Genomic DNA, 8,417 nt, shown 5'->3' with positions numbered 1-8,417 from the left:
GTAATTTTTTTTTTTCTTTTTTTTTTTTTTTTTTTTTTTTTTGAGACAGAGTCTCATTCTGTCGCCCAGGCTAGAGTGCAGTGGTACACTCTCGACTCACTGCAACCTCTGCCTCCTGGAGTGATTCTCATGCCTCAGCTTCCCGAGTAGCTGAGAACCATGCCTGGATAATTTCTGTATTTTAGGAGAGGCCGGGTTTTGCCATGTTGGCCAGGCTGGTCTCAAACTCGTGGCCTCAAATGATCCACCTGCCTCAGCCTCCCAAAGTGTGGGGATGACAGGTGTGAGCCACTGCACCTGGCCGGCAATTTTTTCTTTATTTTGTGTCTTTATAATATTTAAAGTACCAGTCAAAAGTACCTGATTCCCATAGTGATAAGTAATTGGGATATAATTACTGGGCCATAGACTAGCCCAAAATCCCTGTGGGAGCGGATATAATCTCCCCTTATAGGGAAGTGCATCACAGAACACGTGGCCATGTTTAATCTGTAGTAACTCATCATTCAAGTTGACCAATCTTAAAAATCATCAGCAAGTTCATTTTGCCAGTGTTTAGCACATAGAAGGCATTTCGTAAATACCTCTGAACTTCCCAAGTGAAGCACACGGATGGATTCTCCAAGAGCAACGACGGAGCTTAGAGGGGGCTTTGTAGTCTAGTTAGAGTCATGGTGTTTTATGGCTTCCTCTATGAATTTGAGCAACTCTCCCAACCTCACTCAGCCTCAGTTTTATTTGTAAAACATAATAAATATTCTATTATGTATCATGTAAAATGATTCTATTATGTACCACATAAAAATCTTCAAGAAAAGGGAGACTCTGTAGACTGTAAATGTTTAATATTCAGTATATGTGAAGTGATTAAGCAAAGAGCTTTGGGGTGAGACCACCCAGAATTTGACCTTAGCTCCACCGTTGACTTGCACACGTCACCCTGGTCAGCCCACTCTTTACTCCCTTTGAGCCCCGTTTCCATTGACTGGAATATTGGTGTTATAGTTCCTCTTTCATGTAGTCCATGAAGCACAGTAGACTCAGTGCGTGGTGCTGTTATTTTTGTTGTAGTTGTTAGCATTTTGTGCTCTGAGACTAGAATGCAAGGCTACAATATGTGTGCACCGCACTTCTGGATTTGTGTGGACGAGTCAGTGGTGTCCTTGAGTGAGGGGTTGTCCATTAGAGGCACTCCGCTGTGGCAGGAGCAGCTTCAGAAACAGGGCAGGCTAAGGACAATAGTTAGAAAATGTTATCCCAAGTCAAGTCTGTTTGCTGCCATATGTCAGCAAATCTCATGATGAAAAATACCCACATTTAAAAATTATTTCTTCCATAGTGATTTGATTTCTAATCATGAGCCAGATTGTTGCTCTCTGTTAAGTACTGGATTTTGCAGTTATGTCAGAAGTCCACGTCAGTGACGTTAGTTAATCCTCAGTGGATGTGCCTTTAGTAATCAATTGGCGTTTAATTAACATGCAAAAACTTCCCTGTGAAACCTAAATTAAATGTGTAGTAAGTCTCTTTGAGATAAGTTAGGGGTGTTGTCAGGACATTTCATAGAGCATAGGCCTCCATGCTGTATTATTAACTTGAATTCTAGAGTTCTGAATACCCACATGAAGACACCAAGTGAGGACTTTGGCAAAGGGTGGAGAGGTATTTTAGTGCGATCCTTAATGTCAGAGTCGCATCTCCCACTTGTCCTTCTCTTATTAATTCTCAAAACACTAAGCAGCCAGTTCTCAAAGAGGGCCCTAAGCTAGCAGCATCTACAGCACCTGTTAAAACTGCAGGCTCTCGGGCCCCTCCCAGACCCACTGACTCAGACACTCTGGGGGTGCCCCCCACCAGTCTGCATATTCATAAGCCTCCAGGTGAGTCTGATCCTTGCAGTTTAAACCAAGGAACCAGGGTCTGTTATCAGGATAGGGGATCCGATGAATATAAACCATGTCTCAGAAGCTTAAATTCATTAAGCACCACCTAGAAAAACGTCTACATCCAGAAAGCTGTGTCTACTTTTTTTTTCTTTTGTGCTTTATTATATTTAGAGTATCAATCAAAAATACCTGGTTCCCATAGTGATGAGCAATTAGGATATAAATGCATGGGTATGGATATAAATTCTGAAATCCTTGCAGGAGTTTAATATTTGCTTTACATTTAGTAGGAAAAGAATGCCATTGTTTTCTGCCTGGGTTGCATTTTTTTCCTCTCCTTTTACAAATTGGTTTACCACATCCTTTACTTTATTTGCTCCTCTCTCCCATAACTCTAGAATTCGGGTACATTAGAAGCTATCCATAAACCCCAGTGAGGACCTGTGATAAATTTAAGCTGGAGCATTTAAAACGAGCTGGTAGAGTAGAGAGAGAAGTAAAAGCAGCCATTTGTGATGTGGGTGGCAGTTTTTAAAAAGTGTCTGTGGAGGGCTAGCGGCTCGGCATGAGGAAAGAGGCATTCCTCAGTGTTGTCCACAGAACAGACATTCCCGTGACAGGTGTGATGTTCAGGCAAAGTGGTGCTCATCCACAGGCTTACGCCAGCACACCTGTTGGTGCAGAATGGTGGGAGAAATGTTTCCACAAAGGACAGAATGCGGACGGCTGCACAGAAACCACTGCGGGAAGATTCCTGGGAGGAATTCCATAATGTTTTCTCTGGCAAATAGGACAGAGGAGGCAGAAAAGCAAACCGGATCTCACTCCAAGTCTTTATGGACACAGATGGAAAGGAGAGCAGGAAGAAATCACAGGTCACATGGTGGGAGACATGGTGTAGCTGAGAGGAACCTAGTCATATTTAGGTGTGACAAATGACTTGCACTGTTTGCCAGACAAACAGTGCCCCCCTCTCCGCCCCACAGGGCTGTAATTCCACTAGTGACACTGATTCTGTTTACAAAAGAAGCAAAACTCTTCTGCTATAAGATTCTTTATTTGTAAGAATTTCCCCAGCTCAGTGCTTCCCCTTAGCTTTTTCCTTTTTCATCTCTAAGAGGTTATCACTTCTCAAAAACAAGAGTGCTTTGCCACTTCTCTAGTAGCAAGGTGTGAAAACATGCTCTAAAGTACCTACTTCCTCCAGCTGCACTGCTGCAGGTGACCGCCTGAGGGATGGAGATGTTCTGGGCTCAGGGTAGTCAGAGCTATGGACCCTTCTCCAAAGCTGTGCATGAGGGACGTAGGTTGGCATAAGACGCTACACAGAAAACCTGTCATCTAGATTATTCATGTGATGGAAAACCTCCGTTGGGGCATATTATCATAGAAAGGAAAAGGGTCTGTTCTCTCCACCGCAAGCAATGGAGAATGTCCCATATCAAAGATAAGTTTGCAGCCAAGGTGGCCTTCATTGGTAACAGTTCCATAGTTGGCAATGGTAGGTATTTTCCTTGCCCTGGAACACAGTCAAGAGAGGAGAGTGTGAGAAGCCAGGGACTTAGGACAGGAGGTAAGGCGATGAGTCATTTTGTTTTCTCAGAGCTGACCTCTGTTGTATTTTTATTTGGGGATTCAGTCTCTGGCTTGAGGGGCTCTTCAGAAAGGAGAGCTTACTTACATCACAGAAGGAGGGATGGAGACCTCTCCCTTCTTCCACAGCCAGCTGGAGCCCCGGGTATTGCGTGTCCAGCTGTGGGTGGCATGATGGCATGTTTGTTGACCATGTCGGACCTCATTCTGTACCGAGAACTTATTGGACTAGGAGTTGTGAAACCAGATGTCTTGTTATTTGCTTAGACTTGCTGTTTTTTTCCCCCCATATCCACAAAATGAGAATGCTGGGCTTTTAATATAATAAGGATTGAAAAATGATTATAAAATACAAGGCAAAAAGATCCATGCTATTAAATACAATGTTTACTGAGTAGTATTTTGAGATTCGTTTTATGTGCCATGCTACTTTACAAATATTCTGTAATATTTTAATATAGCACTTTATCTTTGTAATCAAATCTTGAAAGGAGAAGGCCCCCTATAGCTAATCTTTCTCAAAATCACCTTAATTTATTAGTGGATAACTATACTTAGGCCTCTTTCTAGAACCTTAATGAAGTTTGACATGCACCATTTTTAGACATTATGGGCTCTCTTACTGAGAAGCTCCAAAGGGAACAGTATGGGCAGATGTACCCCAGGGGCCCTGGCAATAAATACCCCTGGGTGCATGACCTGGGGTCACCAAAACTGCTTTCTACCCAGCAGCAGCAGAAGGGAGACCCAGGTTGGCAGCTGGAGTGACTGACAGTGATTTCCCTTCCGTTCAGTGATGAGCCCACTATGAAGAAAGGGCACGAAGCTGGTTCCTCTCTCCCTGTCCTGGGAATGGTGCCTGCCCGTGATGGTATCCTCAGGTCCCCATCTCTGCTCCAACAAGATGTCTCAGGGGACGTCTATGCATTCAGCCAGGTGACCACTAGAAGAAAATGTTCCCCAGGACCACCTAAGAGGTAACCCTATATTGGAAACACTGAGGAGAGAGGTCGGGGTGGCTGATAGGGTGGGGAGACACCACGTGTCTGACTGCACCCTCCCCCGAGACCCTCGGGGCATCCTGGGGAGACCAGCAGGTTGGAAGTCCTACCCTTTGAAATTTTTAAACAGGAACCTTTGAAGGAAGCTTTTGATTGTTAGTAACATCCTGACTTGCTCCCCCCATGTGACAGGCTCCCCTTTGTGTGTGGCCCCTCTTGAGTCCACATCCTTCGTAAGGAGTAGCTTTACCTCCCTTCCTGTAGGAGAGGAAGCCAGGGCTGCAGCCCCAGGGAGGGAGGGGAGCCGCTCTTCAGTGCAGTTCATTCCAGTTGGGCTCTGACTGTGGCCAGGCAGGGAAGGGGTGCAGGATGGAAGGCAGCACCGGGTACTTAGGCAGCTCAGTCAATGGAGCCTCCAAATCTCCTCATCCCCTGCCAACCCTGGGCTCTTCCCGTCTGGATCTGGGTAGCCCGGGGCAGAACCCAGAGTCCAGGGCCACCGGTTCTCCTTGCCAGGTCCCAGGACCCAGTCCTGTTGAAATAACAGAGTTGATGGGAGTGCTCTTTGCTGGGCACCAAGCACAGGCTTTAAAGGGCTGCCCATTCGCCACCACCCTGGATATTCCCTGAAGGCTATGGGCGCTTCATAGCTCCTCAGCACACCCACAAACAGACACTAGAGGTTAGGGAAGGTCAATGCCACCTTCAACAGGCTGTTGACACTTAGCAGCGTTTTGGAGACCAGCTGAACTCAGTGGTTCCTGAGCATCCTTATCTGCTCAGAAAGCTGATTTTGAGCCAGGTTAGCTATATGAGGCCCTCTCCTTTCAATATTTGATTATGAATATAAAATGCCTTCTTAAAATCTCATAGAACGTTCATAAACTAGCATGGCACATAAAATGAAGCCAAAATAATATTCATAGTAAACCTTGTACTTAAATAGCTCAGATATTTTTTTCTTGAATTTTGTAATGATTTTCCAGTGCTGTTTATGTAACGGCCCGACATTCATGCTCATAGATATGGGAAGAAAGTCGGCAAGACGGCCGGGTGCGGTGGCTCAAGCCTGTAATCCCAGCACTTTGGGAGGCCGAGACGGGTGGATCACGAGGTCAGGAGATCGAGACCATCCTGGCTAACACGGTGAAACCCCGTCTCTACTAAAAAATTACAAAAAATTAGTCGGGCGAGGTGGCAGCGCCTGTAGTTCCAGCTACTCGGGAGGCTGAGGCGAGAGAATGGCGTAAAACCCGGGAGGCGGAGCTTGCAGTGAGCTGAGATCCGGCCACTGCACTCCAGCCTGGGCGACAGAGCGAGACTCTGTCTCAAAAAAAAAAAAAAAGAAAGTCAGCAAGACTAAGTTTTGGAGACTAGTCTAAACCCGAGTGTGGATCTGGGTCATCTGGAAATCAACAGGCAAAATCCTTGGCTGCACTCAGGCCTGTAGCTGCAGACTCTCAGCCCAGGAGCCTGTGTGTTTGACAAGCACCCTGTGTCATTCCCAGGCGTCCTGCTCTGCATTGATATGGAGGAGCACTGGAGGTTAGAAACCTCTGGAAAGAGAGGAGATTGCAGTGAAGCCCCAGGGTCCTGATTGTAGCTGGAGGTGCTTCATGATTTTTACTTACTTCCTCATCTCTCCACTCCTGGTTACTTTTTGGATTTCCTGTTCCATTTCCTGCTTTCATAGAAGCCTAATTTTTAATATTAAAATTTCAGTCAGCTGAAGAAAGGCAATCTGTCTTCTCCTTCACACAGTTTATGTCTTGAAGGATTTCTCTAATCTATTCCAGCAGCGAGTTAAAGGAAAGTTTTATTTAACCCCTGCACCAATGCCTACAATTGCTACTTGCCAACATTTCATTACTTCTTGCAGAATGTAAGTGCCTGTGTCTAAAAATGAAACATTCTAGAGATCAGAGCCCTTCATGACACCAGCTCTCTGCTGTGCCTGTGGCCACCTGATGTTGGATACTGGATGATATTGCAGAGCGACGGAGCATCTATGTGGAGGTGAAGAATCAGGAATGGTCTGATGAACAAGATTCGCCACCGATCTCGTTTGCAAGGGGGCAGCACGTGATGGAGGAAACAGGAGTCCTTTTCAGTTCTTAGTCTTCACTGACAGGTCACAGAAGGATAGGGTCCCTTTTGCCTTTTCCTTCTTGGCGATACTTAAGTCTGGCTCAAATGCTTTTGTGTGTTCTTTTAGAAACTTATCAACCTACTGCACACAAAATATGTGTGCTTGGATGGTGTTTGATATGGTGTGGATGCTCAGGTTAAAAAAAAAATAGTCATAACCAGTTCTGGAAAGGAAGGAATGAAGAGAAAGGTTGTAACTTGCTGGGTGGGTCTAGAACACTCCACACCCATCCCCCAGAATGAAATCAACTTTCCAAGTCATCTGTTTGGGCAGGAGTTTCCAGCCAGTTAGAACTCTCTGTCCTCCCTTCCAGTCTTTTAGGGAACACTGTATTTTGAAAGCCAGATGAGAAGGCAGATGTTTTTCTCATCTCCACCCACACCCACATTGTTGTTTGCCAAGTAAACTGGGTTGGGACACAAATCCTGCAGAAGGGTTGCCGCTGGGGGCGCTGGAGCTTCCAGCCCGGGTCAGCGCTGCCAGGACCGTGGGTGACGCACCTGTTATCAATTAACTGTCCAGGCTGAACTTGGGAATGAAGGCCAGAACAGGCATGGGAGGCTGATCCTCCAGCTAAACTTTGACTTCAAGGTCAAGGAAGGGTTTGAAAGGGTGGGAAGAAAAATATTGTACATTGGTTGGGTGAACAATATTTGTTAAATTTAGAGCCATTTGTACTCACCAGTTCTGCATTTTGTAGTATTTTTGAAGCAAACACAACTCATTTTCTGGCAGGGAACTGATGCTTAGAATTGGAAAAACAAAGTATTAAGTAGAACTGGCATAAGACCTCATGGACGAGGGACGGATTTCAAAACCTCTCAGCCAGCCGTCCCTCCGTGCACATTATGAATCTAGAAACCCAGGGATCCCATGTGAGAGTGCTGGGGAAGTGGAACATTGCAGGCCTCCCGAAACACAATTGCCCAGTGCCTGCCCACATCCTCCTTTGCAGCTTGGGGTGACCTGCAGCTGAGAAGCTACGCTGGCGCTCAATTTCCCCTTTTCAGCTGTATACAAAGATAGGCCCTTGAGGGGTGGCCTTGTCACAGCACGGTGCTCCAGCCCATGTGTTGGCCTCTGCTCCCCAGGGAGTGCTGGAGGGGCGAGTGCTGGCCCGGCGTCCAGCTCTTCTGGGGCTCTCCTACATTGACTTCTGACTTTTAGAAAAGGTGGAGTCCCCTTTTCTGCTCTTACCCTGGAAGGTGCTGAAGCAGAGCTGAGACTTAGGCTGCAGAAATGAGCGAGGGGCCCCTAAGGGTCAGTTCAGGCATTTGTTGGGGAATGGTCACGGGTCTCTAGCAGCAGGAGTGGCAGTGATTCCTCAGCTCCTCTTGAGCGCTTACCAGATGCTTGGCGCTCTTCCAGGCCCTTCACATGAATTGGCGCCTCTCATCCTCACGCAGCACCGTGAGAGTGGTTATTTTGTTATCCTTGTTTATAAAGGTGAATGAAGCTAGGCACAGTGGCTCACTCCTGTAATCCCAGCACTGTGGGAGGCCAAGGTCGGTGGATCACTTAAGGTCAGGAGTCTGAGACCAGCCTGGCCAACATGGTGAAACTGCCTCTACCAAAAAAAAAAAATACTAAAAAACCTGTCTCTACTAGAAAAATGTAAAAATTAGCTGGGTGTGGTGGTGCACGCCTGTAATCCCAGCTACTTGGAAGGCTGAGACAGAAAGATCACTTGAGCTCGGGAGGCGGAGGTTGCAGTGATCCAAGATTACGCCATTGCACTTCAGGCTGGGTGACACAGAGAGACTCCATCTCACACACACACACACACAC

General features: G+C 46.3%; 1 long non-coding RNA gene across 1 annotated transcript in view; it reads left to right on the top strand.

Moving 5' to 3' along the window:
- Nucleotides 1–6,661, top strand: part of LOC108527983 (uncharacterized) — a 41,062-nt gene extending 34,401 nt beyond the window's left edge. Inside the window, exons 4-5 of the long non-coding RNA XR_001885003.1 lie at nt 4,274–4,456; nt 6,360–6,661. This is a non-coding gene — a long non-coding RNA (uncharacterized LOC108527983). The remainder of the gene's footprint in view (nt 1–4,273; nt 4,457–6,359) is intronic.
- Nucleotides 6,662–8,417: the final 1,756 nt, after the last annotated feature.

This window comes from Rhinopithecus bieti, unplaced genomic scaffold (assembly GCF_001698545.2).
Source record: "Rhinopithecus bieti isolate Rb0 unplaced genomic scaffold, ASM169854v2 scaffold_3948, whole genome shotgun sequence".
Taxonomy (NCBI): Eukaryota; Metazoa; Chordata; class Mammalia; order Primates; family Cercopithecidae; genus Rhinopithecus; species Rhinopithecus bieti.
This window is presented reverse-complemented; position numbering and strand designations above follow the sequence as displayed.